This window comes from Hirundo rustica, chromosome 12 (genome assembly GCF_015227805.2).
Source record: "Hirundo rustica isolate bHirRus1 chromosome 12, bHirRus1.pri.v3, whole genome shotgun sequence".
NCBI classification, from domain to species: domain Eukaryota; kingdom Metazoa; phylum Chordata; class Aves; order Passeriformes; family Hirundinidae; genus Hirundo; species Hirundo rustica.
This window is the reverse complement of record NC_053461.1, coordinates 11,476,202-11,494,824: the sequence shown is the minus strand read 5'-3', so window position 1 is coordinate 11,494,824 and position 18,623 is coordinate 11,476,202. Positions and strand designations below refer to the sequence as shown.

The 18,623-nt window shown below is 45.3% G+C and overlaps 1 protein-coding gene across 6 annotated transcripts in view; it reads right to left on the bottom strand.

Annotated features, from left to right (window-relative positions):
- Positions 1–18,623, bottom strand: part of PLXNB1 (plexin B1) — a 73,580-nt gene that overhangs the window by 52,760 nt on the left and 2,197 nt on the right. For 3 of the 6 annotated variants that reach the window (XM_040075981.2, XM_058422174.1, XM_040075984.2), the window contains exon 1: positions 1,729–2,016. The exons of 2 other annotated variants lie outside the window; for them this stretch is intronic. The gene's annotated coding sequence lies outside the window, so the exon portion shown is untranslated. Of the gene's footprint in view, positions 1–1,728; positions 2,017–18,623 lie in introns of those variants that run through there. One more of the 6 variants, XM_058422173.1, reaches the window with a different exon arrangement.

Below are 18,623 nucleotides of genomic sequence, written 5' to 3'. Positions count from 1 at the left end.
ATGAGAAGAGGCTAGACAGGAGCAAACCAGAACAGGCACAATGGAAATACACCCCCTGTCCCTGCAGGGCAGCCAGCGCTCACTGGTGCCTTCGCTGCACCTGGGTCCCAAGCTACCTCGCAACCAGCGAGCTTCTTCTCTTTGTGCATCCACTGCGTTGCACAGGGCTCAGCTCAGCCTGGGAACTCAGCTCCCACTCCAGCCACATTTCCCAGCGCTGGGTGAATAAATGGACAGAGCAAAGAGCTACAGAACACTCGACAGCAGAGCACGGCGACCATTAGGTGCCTGTGTGCAGAAAAGACAACAAGGGCTCCTGCCTACCAGCCTTTATTAGGATTTTAGCATTAACAATCAACAAGATCCACCACGAGTCTGCTATTTGCAGAATATTTGCACCCTGTTGTTTTATCACTAAGGTCTGTAGCTGGGTGCTAACCCGAGCTATACAAAGCCTCTGCCCACACAGGCAATACTGCTTCCCAAAACCTCTCCCCTCCAGATCCTCCTGCCGCAGGAGCCAGCACAGCAAGTGGGAGGATCACAGCACTTCACTCTTTGCAAAGAAGATCTGGGGCAGATGCAAGGCCAGAAACACAATGCACAAGCAAAATTCCAGTCTCTAACCACACCTCTGCCAGGCTTTTGGCATAACCTGGTCTATACAGTGCAAACACAGAATCAAACTGTGTAAGTGCACTCCGAGCCCACAGTTCATCTCTCCTTTATGCTGCTACTGGGTCCCATTAGCTCACATCAGTTCACCTTGCCTTGAATTCAAAAGCTGTTGAGAATAGGGACTGCACACCTTAGACCTCAGAGAGGACTTCAGAGTCTTCCTAGGGGCTGAACAGGTAAGCAGACTCCCTTCTCCCTCTGGTGGGAGATAGGTGCTGGCCAGGATTAGTACCTCATACAAATACACTCGGCTCCACAGCAAACTGGGATGTGGTGGAGCTCTCTTGCTCTCCCTGAACTGTTGATGGAGAAAGAGTGGGATTTAGGCTCACAGCCAGCTGCAGGCTGCGCTCTGAGCACCTGCTAACTCCTTTACCCAGCCTCTCAGACTTTCACCTGCCCTTTTCCTGCTCCTCAGGGCTTCAAACACCTTCAACTCAGCAGCTCAAAGTGATGCAGGAGGAGAAGGTAGAGTCAGCATCGGGAAGGAAGGACTCTGCTCCCCCATGAATTTGCTGTAGGGAGCCCAGTGCTGCTGCCCTCCCTCAGCTACAAAATCTGTGCGTTAACCTGTGCCGTGATCTGCCCATAAGACTGCTGAGAATTCTCTTATTTCAGGCTCTCTACTGCCTGCAAAGCCATCTCTCTTTGCCTAAAGGAGAGAAATAACCCAGGCTCTTGCCCAGCACCGGCCTTGGCTGACAGCCCCTGCCCAGCCTGCCGTGAAGCTCGGATCCCTCCCAGACCAACACAGGGCCAGAGGGGCCGGGGGTGCTGTTTTCCAGCCTCCAGGCATTTTACTTGTTCCAGGCGATCCCTCCCCCAGCCCTCAGAAAGGAAAAGCCGTGGGAATGGAGCTCAACACCCCGAAGCAGGCTCACCCCCGGGCGATGAGGAGCTTAACTCCCTGCGCGCCGGCGGGCAGCGCTCCGCACAGCCTGGCCGGAGCGCGGCACACGGGGACATCCCGGAACGGCCCGGTCGGGTCCCTGCACGGACGGGCACCCGCACCACAGCCCCCAGCGCTGTGCCAGCAGCGAAGGGACACACCTGCCACTCGTCCTCCACAGTACCTCTCGCCTTCCCGGAACGCTCGTCACTCCTGCAGCTCTACTTTCCGGCGTCTCCATCCTCCACCAGCACACACACAGCAAGCCACAAGAGGAAAGCCCTCTTTTCCTCTTTCCACTCTCCCAGCAGGTCCCAGAGGCTGCCCACTTAACAAAAAGTTATCTCTACCATGTCATCAAGGCGCTTTTCCTCCCTTTTGCCCCACACGCTGCGTGCGGTCAGCCATCAGCCAGCATGTCAGGAGTTAAGTTCGCATTTCCATTCTCCTGACCTGCACCAACGCTGGCTGAATATCGAGCTATTCTTTGCAGCTTGATAAAGCATGAGAAAGCTAAAGGCCTCACACACTCCTCTTTTCACAGCTTGGCCTGCTGCCCACAAGCTGTCACTCCCTGGCACCCAGGGCAGAGAGAGAGAGGAGGCCAAGCTGCAGCCAGCTGCAATGAATCACTCGCTCCCCGTCCCTCCTCCCCAGGGAGCCCGGGTCCCTCCTTCCGGCAAGGGGATAATGTCTGCCTGCCTGCGCTGCCTTCTTTCACAGAAAAAGCCATCCCGGGCCGGGGGTGGCTCCTATTGCAAAAGCTGCTGCCACAAAAAAGCGCAGAGCGGCTCCCAGCAAGACTGAAGAGCAAGGATTTCTGCTCAGCAGCTGGATGGGAAAGCGCGCCTGCAAGTGTTCAGCACAAACACCACTTAAAAATCTGAAGTTGGTCATTTGTCTAAATTGCAGGAAATTCTGGAGGAAGGCTCAGGCAGAGAATCTGATTTGAAGGAGACTCTTCATCTCTTTATGCCCCACTCATGTGATATTTATTTTGGGGACTGATTTCCATTCAGTCCCTTCCTGGCTGCCCTTTGCTTTCTCACTGTATCCAGCCCAATTACTAAGCTCTTTCAACCACCACCATCCCCTGACGTTTATTTTGATGGGTTCCATCACACAAAGTGCTTCCACACATTACAGTTCTGCATTTTTAACACAAAACAGCAGGGGGAAATGCCCAGATCTCAGGGTCACTGACATCCAAGACAAAAAACCTAGCCAAGGCGGCACAGGAAGACCAAGGACATCACATGCATTTCTTGCACTATAGACCCATATTTGGAGAGCAGTGCTTTCAAAAGGTAAAGATGTACAAGCCTTCGCAAGGTCAAGATGTTAGCTGTTTGCTTGCTGAGAAAGAGGATATTCTTCAGTAAAACACATGCAAACTCAACCCCTCTCCATCAGCCAAAGCATGAACTGAACAGTAGCACGTGGATCCACATGGCACACGGTTACCTCTATCCACTTGCTTCTGTCTCCTGCAAATAACAACTTTGGTGCACAGTAGCCAGTCCCTACTCATCAGCTGCATCTCTCCCAGTACAGAGAAAGGAGCTGCAAACTGCAGTTTTACTGGGAAGAGGGTTAAACCCCAAACCCTGCAAAGGCAATTTCTCATTACCTCAAGGGCAAGATGAGAGGCTGCTTTCCCAACATCATGTGCTACCATGTCCAGCACCCCTCTTCTCCCTCTAGCACTATCCCAGTACCCCATATGCCCAACGGCCATATCTCTGCCCCCTTTCCTACCCAAGGCAGCCATTTAAGCTCCAAATGCAGCATACCTGCCTGCTACGGGTGTGCTTCAAACTCAGCCAGTGTGAGGGTGGGATTAAATAAATTCCTCTTATCTCTTCCTGCACTTGCAGGGTGACGAGGGAAGGAAGAGCTGCACAGTTCCCACCTGGCAGACAATGTGTATTCAAACCGTGAGAGACACACCAACTTTGTTTGGATCACAGAGGTGATCCACAAAGGTGATCTTTTATTACTGTTGTTGTTTGGGCTTTCAGGGTGTTTGTTTTTACAAAATCTGGAACAACACAAAACAAAATCGTGAAAGGAAACATTTTTTTTTTGAAGAGAAACATAAGGACCTTCACTACTCCTAAAGCCCCTTCATCACAAACTACACCAAGTCTTAAAAACACTCTTTCAGGGGCACAGGCTGTCAAGACTCACAAGTAATCACAGTCAATGCCACTTCATCACATTCTCTGCCTGATGACACACTACGTATGGATTTCCCCTCATGACACATTTATAGCACTTTGTAAGGTCTCTCCCGCACTCCTGTACATCTACATCAGTAAGTGTCTCCTCCAGAACACCTGCAGCTACAAAACTAGCACATTGAAAAGATGATTATACTGAGCATCCATATGTTAGCAAGCTCCGGAACTCGGGTTATCCCTCGTGCAAATGAAATACAAACCACTCCCTAAGCATACTGACACACACAGTTCTGCGGTGGGAATGCCAGCTCAGCCGGCATTGCCCCCCTCCTCTGACAGAAGGATCTCTAAATGCAAAGCTTAACAGAAACAGTTAATATCCTGAGCGTGGCTCTGAGCCATCTGAGCTCCGTGTGTAATATAATCGGGTTCATAATGCCCAGAATAGCACTCTGGAGTCCCAGTACAGACTAAGAGCTCACTGTATTAAGTGTTGTGTAGATAGCTGCAGCGGTGCCGTTCTCTCTTCTGTAAAATCACTGAGCGCCATATACACGAACCAACCATAACCCGTATTTTACAGAAGTTGGGACACAGGAGAGCAATGTACACTTTTCAAATGTCTTTTTTTGGCAGCTAAATCAAGTTAGTATTTCCACAGACACACTGAGGGAGGGAGGGGAGGGAACACTGAGGTTACTCTCTCTCCAGAGCAGACGGGCAAAAGCCTAGTTCAGCCAAAGCTCACTGAGGCTCTTTATGTTCCCACTCAGTGACAGAGGTCACTTGTCGAAGCCTGAACCAGACCTGGTACAGGGCTGCCTGCTAAGCATGCTGGCAAAAGGATCTGAGCTATACCCTTCTCTGCAGTTGTTTGTGTTTCTTCAGGAACACCAAAGACCTGGAGTCTGTCCCAACACTGCTCGCACCGCCTTTGCTAAAAGCATGCCTTTTAGCTCCAAAGTAAAATTTGTCTTGAATTCTTTGTGCTCTGAAGAAAGGAAGAAAGCACATACACAGGATCCATGAAGAAAGTAACTGCATGTGTTTGCCAAAACACTTCACTTATGCAAATTCTAATTTTCAGCACAGATTCCAGGATCCTTTTCCTACCATAAATACGGATTAGATCCACGTTTGAGCTGATTACCCTTTGATACTCTAGGTTCACATTGCACAGCAGGTGCTGCTCATACTTCCAAAGCATCTAGAAGTTACAGGTCTTCAGTTCATTGATTTTTATGAAGCACCAGGTCGTGCTTTCTGGCCTTCAGCTGAGCAGAGTTCATGAGCTTTCTGCACATTTTGGGCTTAGTAGGTGTTTGAGGTGAATAGAGGCGAGATGCCTTTTGGCAAGATGCCTGAGGCAAAGGCTTTGAGAGAAATCCACCATTTCCCAGGCTAATACAAATGGACAGGCATCCCCCTGCTTCAACTTTTATTCCCTATTTGTGAACTGGCTATGAAGAAGGACATTCTCCTCTCACCTAAAAAAAAAATCTGTAGTTTTTAGCACTGCTTTGCCTTTTTTTTCCTGCTGTGTGTTTTTTCCCACAGAAAAGGAGTCCCATCAGCCCGTGCAGTGTCTGATCAGAGTCCATCCTGCCCTGGCAGCATGTTCTCCTGAGCTAAACAGAACAGGTGGGGATGCAGGAAGACAAACCTCCACAAAGCTGTTTCTTTGACCAGATTTACAGGGATACAGTGAAACAGGGTAGAGTCATGGGTGAGGGAAGATTGAGCACATTTATATCTAACCAGCAAGACTGCCACGAGAGACTGTGCCCTACAATATTTTCAGGGAAAAACACCCAATCCAACAATCACGTGCAGCCCAACTGGGAGCTGCCACTGCCTCCACGCTTGCTGTACCACTGCCATGCAATCACCACAGTGCCATTTTTCCACTGAAGTACCTGTTCCTCTAAGAGGAGGTCATAAAACTACCTCATCTTTTGCATGACAAGAATGATGAGGATCTGGAAGTCTGGGTTTTGGCAGCTAAAGTAACTGCTGTGAAAATGTTACAGGAGATTCTTGTCATAACAGGTGAGAAGAGCTTTCCAACTTCTTGAAAAAGATGATGTGTACAGAGAGAGCCCAGTGCAGAACTGCAGGGGCAGCAAAAACGGAAGTCCCACTTCATGTGGTGAACATTCCTGAGGCTGTCAGTGTGGGAAAGAGGAGAAAGTTGGTTGCTGCTTTACCTGAAGTTACTCAGGAGGTAAGCCATCAAGATCTATAGAAATTCTGATTATCTTCTGGAATAATAGATGTGGTTTCTGGGAGAAATATTTTTCATAGGGATATTTTTCACTGTTGGTTGAATTACTTCTTTGTTCCAGACTACAGCAAAGAGAAAAAAAAAAAAAAAAAAAGACCCTTCTTGCTTGCTATTGCTTTGCCATTCCAGACATTGTCATTGTCACCTTTCAGATGTGTAAGCATAAGAGACAGCAGCAGCTGAGCTGTAGTAATTAGGAGGGAGAGATGTGCAGACCTTGTCTCACATCTTCCTGTTAAGATGCAGTTTACACTTTGGCAGATTTAACAGTCCCCAGTGAAAATAAGCCATCTGCATCTACTCCAGCACACCATCCTCATTTCTGAACCCTTCAAGCAGTTCTGGAAAAATCAGCATCACCTCCCTGCTTTTTTCAGGCCCAAACACAGTCACAAACCTATTAATTCTCTTACAATAATGCAGGAACACTGGCTCTAGACCTGTTCACAAGCCATCTACTTAAAAAAAATAAAAAAAAAATCCCATTTTATTCAGGCATCTACTGAGTTCCAAGTTCCACTGCTTTCTGTATTTGCAGCAGGGAAGCCAAGAGAGACGCAAGCAACCTTATTCAATTCTATTCACAAGCACCCTTCCTTGGGAAAGCCAATAACTTCCAGAGGGTCTCTGCAGACTTTGCTCCACTGCTTTGCACACTGCAGAATGGCTGGTTGGTAATCCTCTTTTCACTCAGTGAGCACAGACCCAAAGGTTTTCATTCCTGTGAGCTCAGAAATTTCCATTTCCATTTGAGAGAGACATTTTCCTGGCAGTTCTCAAAAGATGCATTTGTAAAATAGGGAAACAACCTCAAGGAATGCTAAAGCAAAGGAATAAAGCTGTACGTAGACAGCCTTTCTACCTCAGCCAGGAAAGGAAATTCCTTCTCAGCACCAATGCCCCATAAACACAACCTACTCTGCAACTTCCAAATACTTGACCAACACAAAGTGATCAGCTGACCACCCTACCCTGTACGAACACCAAACATTTTCCTCAGTGTTGGTTTCAGATCACCTGGGGCAACAGCTTCCAAAATCTCGAATGAAAGAAAAAGTCCAGAAACGTGTATTTAAGTGCACATGCAATACAAGCAAAGAAAAGGGAATTTTCAGGAAGAAACATCAGATAGCTACGACACATTAGAGAGGTGAAGGTGTTCTACTGAACTCACTAAAGGAAGACACTCACTTAAAATTGCAGCTATCATTCACCTCCTTACTTCTGTGCCAGGGAAACCTGAGTCTCACTGACACTCTCCAGAGCAGCCAGCCAAGTGAGCTATTTCCCCTGCCTTGCTCTGGGGAATTCCTGCTCGGTGTTTCGGTAAAGACAAACAAGAACTTCACAGTGCAACAGGCAGGATCCCCTCCATCACTCCCAGCTCCTTCGCAAAGGCATTCCTGAGGTGCACTGTGCCCTAATAAATCAACAAAAGTGCTCCAGGTTTCCCGGCAGCTGGAAGCTGGAATTGTGCAGTGAAGGCAAACACCTCTCCAGCTAAAGCAAACACGGCCAGGGAGCCCCTGCTGAGCACCACAGCTACTGTCAAAAGAGGGGCGGAGGGAGAAGGTGGGATGGTAAGGCTGACAAAGGACAATCCAACACGAAGACAGAAGATGGTCATGAGCCCAGCCCTGACACAGGCATTCCTCTGTGCGGGCATGTGCTTGCCAAAATGGTTTATCAGAATAAACCCGCAAAACTTCATTTTTAGAGCAATCACCATATTGCCCTGATACAGATGGTACTTTTGCCTTTAAGAGCATTTATTTTAGCGTTTAGAAGACCCATGTAAAAGATCCTACAAAAATACGGTACAAAAATAGCCTAGTCTTAAACAGCTTATAACTTAATTCTAAAATAAACGAAGACAAAGGGAACAGCGGTGATCAGTATGAGCAGCACTCAGCTCAGCAGAACAAGACGACTGCTGTTTCCAGGGGCAAAGGAAGGCATTTGGATTTTTTTTTTTCTTTTTAAACTATATAAAAGAAAAAACCTGATGAAAGAGTTGAGAGAAGAATTATTAGGTGGATTGGAATACATTTATGGGCCAACCACCTCTCAAACAGAAACCAAACCAGCATTTTTCAAAAGCAGCACAAGGAAACAACAGAGGGTAATGTTACCAGACAAACAGCAGCAAGAGCCCAGTTTCCAGTAGTAATATTTGCTAGATTGCATACAAAAAATTAGATGGGTTGCTTCAGTACCTCATTTTCAGTTGCACTTGGCGAGCAAGGGAAAGGAGAAACCAAGCAGGGCTGAAACAGTGACAGTAAAAGCGGAAGAGCTGACTGCCTCGAATGCTCTTACAACAGCCACAAGCCCATCAATACCATAAAATAGCTCTCATTCAATAAAACAAAGGCATCTTCCTCAGATGCACCCTGAGAGCTGGAATAAATACCCAGATTTTACCATCTCCCCCTCCTGATGTTTATGCTCTCCTGCAGGGAGTTTCCTGGTAACACTTTCAGTGCGTGGATGGGAGATAGCAGAGAGTAAGCGTGAACAAATTTACTCATGTCAGACCCCATCCAGACTGCAAATCCAAGTCTTCAGATTCCATCATTTGGCATCATTTGGAGCCCTCACTCTGAGACCACTCCAAGACACATTTCCCTTGCCACTCCCTTGAAGAACCACCAGACACCAGTCCACAAGCAAATACTGCCTTTAGGGTAAATCCTGGTCTACCTACAGTGGTTAATTGAGACACACAGGTGCCAGGCAGCTGACAGTGCACAGCAATGGTGCAAAGCCAGCAGCCCCATCAGCAGGTGAGTGCCAGGAGCTCCCACACCACAGATCATCCCCTCCCACCCAGCCGGAGGGAGATCCAGCTGGCAGAGCTGTGCTCCGTTTGGGAAGACCGTGAGTGGCGCTCAAAAGCCCCGAGTCTCAGAAAAGAAATACCAGATGAATGTGCTGGGTGAAGGACTCCTACATATGTATATGTGGAGAGAGAGACACACAAAGGAAGGCGGGGGGGTGGCTGGGAAGAGTGACAGCAAGACTTGTCTCTGGGCCTTGTGCTTATTTTGACCTTTCAGTTAAAGATTCTCCAAAAAGGCACTGCTCAGCCCCAAGCCTGATTAGATGTCTTGGGAAAAACAGAGCACAAAGCATCACACACGAATGAGCACAGAGCCATAACACGATCTTCATATCCCCACCCATCCATATGGCCAAAAAAAGCAACGTTCTTCAATGCAAACATTGGCAGCGTCAATATGAAACTAATGTGTTAATTAGCAGATTTTGCAATCCAGCACACAGCAGAGACTGCTGATGGTGGCTATTATATAGTCAATCAGAAGTGAAACAGAACAAGAACCACGTTACTTAAACCATTCGCAACAAGGTTAATAATTTGCTAATCGCGTATTTCTGGCCTGAGCAGACCAAGGTCTGGTTTTCAAGCTTCTTTTCTCAAAAGTATGTTGAAATGTATTTAGCAGGGCAAGCTCTCCATCACTTGCAACTCTTCTCTTTGTTAACATTCAGTCTCAACTTGAATGTTTAGCTTAAATTCAAGAAAGGCCGCTGCCTTGCTTTGCACAGCGTCAGACTAAATGAGCTGAATGATTTCCCAGCCTTGTAAAACTCTTGAGTTTTCAGCCTGTAAACAAGCACAAGTTATTCTGAAACAAGCAGAGGCTCAATTACAATGTTCATCAGGTTTACTTCTTGTATAAGATTTTCACATTGAATGCAAGAGAAGATTATGAAACTGAATTACTTAAATGCCATTGGAATTTAACATAATTCCTTAGAGTACATGGGTTTACACACTAAATGCTTAATAAAACTCTACTCTCCTAGAAAGTTTAATCAATAAAATAAATACCACAAGACAGGTGAGATACGCTTTATTTCACCATTACACTGATATTTCTAAGAAATATTAAAAAAATAAAGAAGATTTCATTTTCAGGAGATATTTGAAGTACAAACCTCAAGTTCACACTCCTGTCATGAAAAATATTCCTTACATCCAGGATGTACCACTTATGGCACGTAAAACAACTAGACATAAACAAAGTTTAGAGGGAAAAGAACAAACAAGGATGAAGAACACAACTGAATTGGTCTTGGGGTTATTTCTAAAGCACAGAAGAACAGAAATCAATTGCACCAGGACTAGTCAGAGTCACGTAATTTAAGGTACAGCCGCTCTGATTTCCTGCCGAACACACAGGCACTGTTCCATTTTATCCACTCACACCTCCATAAAGCCCATTAAGTGGTTCTGTGAAATGTAGTGGTTTATGGCATCCAGACTGAAGACCTTTGGAGGTCAAAATGTAAGTTCACCACTCTGCTAGTAGTTTGCTACAATGGCTCCATCATTCTTTCTGGCAGCGAGGCCAGACTAATTTCTTATTTGTTTGCCTTCTGCCTTGAGCCATTAATTCCTTCTCTGCTGGATTAAAGAGAAGCTCCTCAGAGTCAATTATGCACATGTTTTAACCAAGTCACCTCTCAATAGCTTTTTTGGCAATCAACAGATTTGTCCTGTCAGTGTCTCAGTACAAGGCACCTTTTCTTGAGTTCTTGACCAACTTATAACTGGTCTGTTGTTGCTGTGGTTTTTTTTGGGGGGGGTGTTTTTGATATCAATTTGATTGTCCTCCCCCCAGCTCTTCCTCCTTCTTTGAGGTTACTGCATTAGTGAGGCAAAATCAGTGAAAAATCAGCATCTCTGGCAAACAGAAGTCCAAACTTGCCTGTATCAGAGGGATGTAATTTCACTGGACCCGTTTTACAGCATAATAGAGGAGCTACAGAAATCAGGCTGCAAAGATCATATCAGTTCACTAGCAGTCAATTATCTGACTGTACTAAATTTAAGGACCATATTTTTCTTAATCACCATTTAATAATTTCTCCAAAACCTCCTACAGAAAACCTCACTACCTCCCCCATTCCACCAAAGACTTGCATACTATTCAGAATATTCAAGCAAGAAAATCCCAACATTCCTGTCCATATCCAGCCACAGTTTTGAATTTGTCCTCAGCCATGGCCTGCTTGTCTGCTGAATCAAAATTAGCAGTGGCTTTAGACTTATTTACAGGATACTGATGAACTACTGAACAGCAGAGTACACTACTGGTGCTTGCTGAAGTCATCTGCTTGGAATACCACTTTCTGAAATGCATCCAGTAAACCATTATGTCAGAAGCATCAGCCTTTTCTTTTAATTAAATAATTATGAGATATGCTGTTGGTGTTGGCACAGATCAATTATTCATACCATTCTACAACTCCAAGTCAAACATCCAAGAAACACATTACACAAACAGTCACCTGCTGCCGTGTTTCTTTCCAGCAGCACTTTCCTACTATTAACACAACCCATCCCTTCAGAGGTATATATCCTCTGAAATATACACCAAAATTATAACTACCCATCTCAAATCTCCCCAAAGACCTGACTTATTCAAGATGACTGCATGAAAACCATTAATCCCTTGTAGATATTAACCAGGCACTCCAGATCACCTGGTACCTTCCTCTACTTCTGTTCTAGCAGGAGGCCCATTGAACTTCCACCTCTAACCAGATTTCCATTGTGTGGCACTTTCATTTTGTGTTACTTCTCATTTTGTGTTATACAATAAACACACATCTAAGTTTGCAAAGCACACAAGGCAGAGAGCTTATGCTCTGTGTACAGGCAGGAGCACAGGCCAGGTTCGGGTGCAGGTCAGTGTCACAGCTGGAAGGTCTCTGCCTGCTGTTATCACTTGGAAGAAAATAATTCCAAGGCAACAGTAGAATGAAACATGTGGCTTTTACCAGTCGTTACCTTGGCATTTTCAAAGCAAGAAATTTACTTCCCATTGTGAACCCCCCTGGCCCAGCTACCCAGGAACACCAATACCTGGCTGGCAGGGACAAGATCACCAAGACAGCTCCAAGTAGCAGGAACAAGCAGCCTATGGAAAACTGGTTCCAGGGAAGGCTGCCCACCAGTTTAAACAGCAGAAAGTCTGCTCATATTTATGCATGACCGCCCAAGTGAACTGCATGACTGCTTTTGTTGATCTGCTTGCAGTGATCCATTCTTTCAGTAGGAACACCAGGAGGAAGCCACGCTGCGACTGGGCAAGGGAAAAAAAAAAAAAAACACCCTGTGGACATGCTGAATGGGACAGAAAATTCCCCTACAATTTCTGTAAGTTTACGTCCAGCAATGCCCTGAATTGACTTTTGTAGCAGCTTTTTGGGACACCTTCACACATCAAAGCCCAAGCCACAGCACAGTAGTCATTTTGACTAAATCTACTTTAGAAATTGATTAAACCATTGATTTTTTCATAACTTAGACAGACACAAAGTGACCTTTCCATCCCACAAAAAACCAAAGGGAATTAACACATGTAAACAGAGTCTTCATTTAAAAGAGAGTGTCTTGCTCCTTTACAAAGGAAAGTCCCGCAATACTTTATTTTTTCTCGAAGCTCTCAAAAGATCAATTCTCCTTCCTGCATTTGAGCTTTTCACCTTTCTGTCCAAAACAGGCCAAAGGCACAAGACTTCTCAGAGCATACACAGAAAAGCAGCCTGAAGACAAACACAAGTCTTCCTATAGGTCACCAAGTGGTAAAGACATCAGTACAATTTTGTCAGCTAACAGTTTTATTTCAGTCTGTGAAGCAGCAACGCAGAGGACGGTTCATAGCAGAGATAAGAGTTTTACAAGCGTAGAAAGTTTTATTATTTCTCTATACAGAAAAGAGGTTTTTGAGATGTATTTTTCATTACTGAGTAGAATAACAAGGATGGTCCATGTCTTTATACTGGTTGAGACCATTTCCCTTGTGAATCACTGCATACGTATAATTTCTACACATTGTGCTTTGGGCCAAGTTCCTTCATTAGGACCTTGTGCCTTCTGGTACTTCCTACATGGTTGGGGATGCAGATTACAATCCTAGAGCTGAACAGCCAGGTATCATTTGTGTTTTGATGATCAAACAGGCTCTGGCAGCCTGCAGAAAACAGAGTGTCTGTAATTGTCACTGTAACACCCGTTAGGATCACACAGTGCTGGCAGCAGTGGGAGGAAGGGAAACAGATGTAGAGCCCGATGGCTTTCAAACATTCCGGAAAAGGACAAACCCACGCAACTGTGAGCGCAGGTCACTCTCCTGTAACAGCTTTGCTCAGTGCAGCAGCATCCTGGGACTCGCATGTGGATGCTAAACACCTGCACCAGGCACACACACAAACCTTGGATCAGCCAGAGAGCACTGAAGTGCAAACGTATTTAAACAGAAATGTTCTTGGGATTGTGTGAGCAGCACCAGCATACAAGTTCCTCCCAGCAGGGCACCCACCCCTGTCATCCACTGAAGGGTAAACACTATTCAGATGTTATTTGTCTGCAGCTAACGAGTTTGGCATTCATACACGAAAGGCAGGAGCTCTGCTACAGCAGGTCTGTGATGGTGGGATGCTGTAGATGTATTTGGACGGCTGGAGCCAAACTAACACTGGTCTGTGAAGTGTCCATCAGCTTGCCTCCTCTTTCTACTTTTCACAACCCTTATTCACAGAGTTCAACAGAGACAGCTCTCCACAGTGGTGACGCCTAGTTAAGCATTGTGAACAGCGGCCATTATCAGTATAGGTCATTAAGGAAACCCTCATGATGCCACAGCCCTGCACAGACAGGCATCAGACCCACAATGAAACAGAACAATTACTTGCAAGACCATCGACGGCAGGGGGTTGCCTGTGTTCTGAGCCCAGAAAATACATGTACAAAGTTCAAGTATTCAGAACAGTACTGCCACTACAACACACAGGAATAAATATAAAATATAATTAGCAAGCAAGCATGATTGTCAGAAGCCTTTATATTTGTGGCACTCTGCTGAGCTTGTTACTGAGGCTACTGACACAGGCTTTCACCTCCCCTGCAGACCAGTTCAGTGTGCAGAAGGAAGGGGCATGGTGACTTGGGCACTGTGAGGACAGAGACTTGACTGTCCCAAGCCCAGAGAAAGCAAAACAGGCTAAATGGCTCTTTCATCTGGTCCTGTGCAGCTGCTCATATGGCCACACTGCCAGCAACACAGTCCCTACTGCCCGTCTGTGTTGCTGTGGGAGGTAATCTTGCAGGTACCTGCCCTCTGGGCAACACAGAGAGCAGGAGCAGCATTTGTATGGCAGCTGTTCTACCCCAGCACTCCTTTTTCTTTGGCTCTGCATCATCTTAGCAGTGCTAGGCACAAAGCACAACCAGACACTCCAGCTCTGGGACTCCAGCTGCCTGTTACTGAGGCCAAGGAGCTCAGCACATCGAGTCACTCAGGGATGGCAGTGCTGCAGGGGCTGCTCTAGCTTCCTGCCAATTCAAATTTTGCCTATGCTGCCAAGAGGACAAGCTGGTAGCAATCACTCAGGGCCATTCTGAAATTGCACATGCACCTCTGCTGGCTGTCACACATCTGGAGAACAGTTTCGGGTTACAAATCCCCAAAAGAGAGGAAAAAATTAGATCAAAGGAGGAAATAAACAGTACAAGTCAGTGTTACCCATTACAGCCACAGCAGTGCCTCAAAAGGCACTCAAAAGGAACCACACCTCTCCATCACAGGCATGAGAAAGCTGCACTGCCACACAGGACCAACAGCAAAAAGCCCTTGCAATCTTTGCCTTAAGTCTCTCTCAAGTTTCAGGCCGACACGAAATGCTATTCAAATGTGTTTCAGCTAAGGATCAGAACATAAATCCACAAAGGCTATAGTCTCCCTAGGTACTTCATCATTTCTGCAGCCTCATTTCATCAATTTCTATCATAATGCTGAAAAGATCTGGCAAATTAACCAAGCCCCTGGTTAGTAGTTCTCCATTTCCCACAGTGGCACACCTAGATCTCATGCAATTAATTCAGTTGCACACCAGCATTACCACCCTCTTGGGTAGAATCATTCAGTAGTGGACTGCAATGCAAGAAGTCAAGCAGGAAGCAAATAAAGATCAAAATATTGATGTCAGTGCGATTCAAAAGTCCAGGAACTGCTTCTGCACTAGAGATCTCCAGCACATAAAACTTTTGACTACCCTAGAAGTAAGAAACAGTAGAAAACAGGTGAGAAGAGCCTATGACTCTGGTGTGTGGAAGACACCAAGCATATGATCAAAATGCTCATTGCACAAGTTACCAAAATGCTGTCACATATGAGAATTTCATAACTCATTACTAACATAATCGCTCCCTCCAGCATTTTAAGAAGGTTCAAAGCAAAAGAATCTTGGGATCAAGGCTGAAAGTCCTAGAGAGAAAGCTGCTTCAAGACCATTAACTAACTCCAAGATGTCCAAAACCCTACAGCAGCTTCAGTGAGGACATTATCTCTGACAAAGCTTGATCTGGCAGGACCATCTCTGAAGCAGCTTTAATGCAGTTCCTCTGCTTTAAATTTTTGTTGTCTGAAGGACTTGCAGCTGAACAGAACACCCAGCAGGCAATGCCAGGAGCATTTTCTCAAGCATTTGCTTGGCCAGCTGTTCACAGAGGTTGGCATTTCTTTATGGAAACTAGAGAACCCAAAAATCCTTCAGTGTCTCACACAGGAGGATGAGGGCATGGGCACTTGTAGGCACAGAGGGATTTCAAGAGCACACAATCTTCAGGAGTCAGGATCAGAGGGGGGAGATGGATGGCACTCCAATTCTTAGTATAACTCCACACAAAGAGCAGGGAAGCCACTTAACCAAATTGTGAAATGGTGCAGTACAGGAAAGCTAAAAGAGCAGAGATTGAAACAAAAATTATTTTGAAATGACATACATGGGCAGAAACCCTCAGATGAAAACACTACTTCTATGTAGTAATTTTGAGAATTATTATAACAGGGTAAGATGTCAAATATACCCATTCTATTTATGGAATGACATGCAATTTAGTGAGAAAACAAGTTTCATCAGCATGAATGCTTGAACACAATCAGCTTCCTCCACCTGCTCCATTCCAGGCACAACTACGCTGCTGCCACGGCAGGGCTGCGGGGAAGGGCAGGACACAAGAAGGACTGCATTCTCCTTGGAATAACTTCAGCAGCAGGATGAACCTCATCATTGCCACTCAATACCACATAATGCCAAGATAAGCTGACACACATGTTTTTTTTCACTGAAACTCAGAAGCACTGCCTTTAATTTCAGAATTAAGGAAAAGTGCAAAGAGAGGGAGGATGGTGATGAGTTGAAATTGTCTGCACCTGCAGATACAAAGCAACAGCAAACCATTTAGCCAATACCTTACAGCTGTGTATCCCAATTGCTCACCACAGATTATTCTCTGTGGGTATCTGGAGCAAGTGATGACACAATTGCTAAACTCCAGTTCCCAGTACAGAGCCAGCCTGGCTAAACCACCCCCAGAAGCAAAGATCCATCCCCTTACAGCCTGTGACACAGGGACAAGAGACTTCTCACGTGAGATGGACCAGGGATACAAATAGCAAGACAAAATTACAGCGTTCAGATACTTCAAGAAGGGAAATGAATTATCATTTTCTAAAAGGGAGTAGCTATGAAGTTGCAAAAATTTTGAGACTTTTGCAGAGCAGAGGCTGGGGAAACTCAACAGTTCCAGGCTGTTCCACAGTTAAACTTCAGAGTCAAAAGCAAAGCAAAATCTCATATGTGTACCAGGCACAGAAGAAGCGATCCTAACAGTGCACACAGTTTTTATACTGCAAGCAAATCACTAAAGTTCACATTCAATTAAAGTCTGGCATCTGGAAATTTCCTTAGGATGTTTCATTTGAACACTAATTTCACATTTTGATCAACATCTAAAAATCAGATCCTGCTACCACAAAGTTCTTTTCTACTTCCTTTTCCCTTCTTTTTCTTCCTTAAGGTTGGCAGGCAGGACTTGAAAGTGAAGGTCTAAAATTAAATTCAGGATGCTAGAAACTATTTAAAATTTGATTCAATTACAAAGCTAAACAACAACAAACAAAACAAAACAAAAACCCCATCCAAACCAAAAAAACCCAAAGCAAAATATCCAAAACAAAACAAACCAACAACAAAAAAACCTGACCTAAACTGAAACCATTTGTTTCTTCTCTTTTTCTTTCCCTCATGAGCATTGGGAGGCAGCACTTACTTCTAGTTAGCAAAAAAGGAGACCTAAATTGTTTCACGGAACTTCAGAATAGCTCAGATGTCTTAGTTACCACTTGGCTGAAAAAAAATTATTAGCAGTGAAAACAAGTCCTCCACATTTATTACTTAAGCAGCTGGGGAGAAGAGGCAGAGCCTTAAAGAGCTCTCACCAAAGCACGGTGCTTCTCCCATTAGTCAGGGCTGCGTGTTGGTACAGGTTGGAACATCCTCCTTCATGTTTTTGCACTTTTGCAGCTTAGCAAGTCTGAGCTCCAGCAACTACAACCCCAGCCAGTTTATTAAGCAGGGGAGCATCTCAGTTATCACTGCGGCAAACCACAGCACGCAGGCTGATTCTTCATGGTTCCAGACAAAAATGCAGGCAGCAAAACCCCCTCCATGCTGTTTTTAGAGAGTCTCCTAGACTCAGTGTGCCACCAGGAAAGGTCTTTGGGCTTTCACCACTGTGCAACGCACAAGTTTACTGTTTCCCAATTAAATTAAGCATCTACTCTGCCTTCCAGGACGGCGGTATCACGTCACAAGACTGTGCACATGCTCCTACTGCCTCAATCTCTCAATCAAACTGCTTGTTTCTGAAAAACAAATGCAAGAATTTATAGGAATTGTCTTCTGGCACTGAGACGAAACCAGACAAAGCTCAAATAATGATCAATATGAATCTTCTCTAAAGACATCATCACAACCATCACCACAACCAAGACGCCTCCAATAGCAGGACAGGAAAAATGACACCGGCATAAGGAAAGACCAGCTGGCACATTCCCATAAAGGCAAAAAGCAGCTCTCCTGTGGTTTTCAGGAACAGCAGAGGATGAATCCTTTCAGATACAGTAATCCTGCAATCAGATACTCACAAGAACCACAAATAAATGCAAATCAAATCCAGGGCTTAACCAGATTACAGGGAATGTAAAGGAGAGTCAGTAGAATGCACCAGATCCCAGCACACAGAGCACAAAGACATTTCACTGAAGATCCAGGTGAGCAAAAAGGGCTCCAGTCCAACCCCTGCTTCCTGAAACTAGCTTGTGTCTAGAGGGCTAATTCTTACAAGGAAGCAGGCAGGCTCATGCCTCCTCTGACTGCTACCACCCTGCACAGCCTGGGATGAATCAAAGTCCTATCATCTTCCTCCAAAATGCCCTTATGCAAGATTGGGAGGGTTCAGCTCAGAACTTGGCTACAACAAACAATTTGAAGTTTCAGGAGAATAAAAAAAACCCCCAACAGTTACAAACAAAAACAGAACAGATGGAGAGACTGTCAGTGAGGAGAAGAAATTGAAGTCCTTTTGAGTTTGCTTTGACAGGCAACAGGAAGGACCGAGACGGAGAAGAAGATGACAGAAGAGAAATAATGTCAATCTACCCAATTCTGCAGTAAAGCTTTTACCAGAAAAAAATCTCAAGCATTTCTGGGG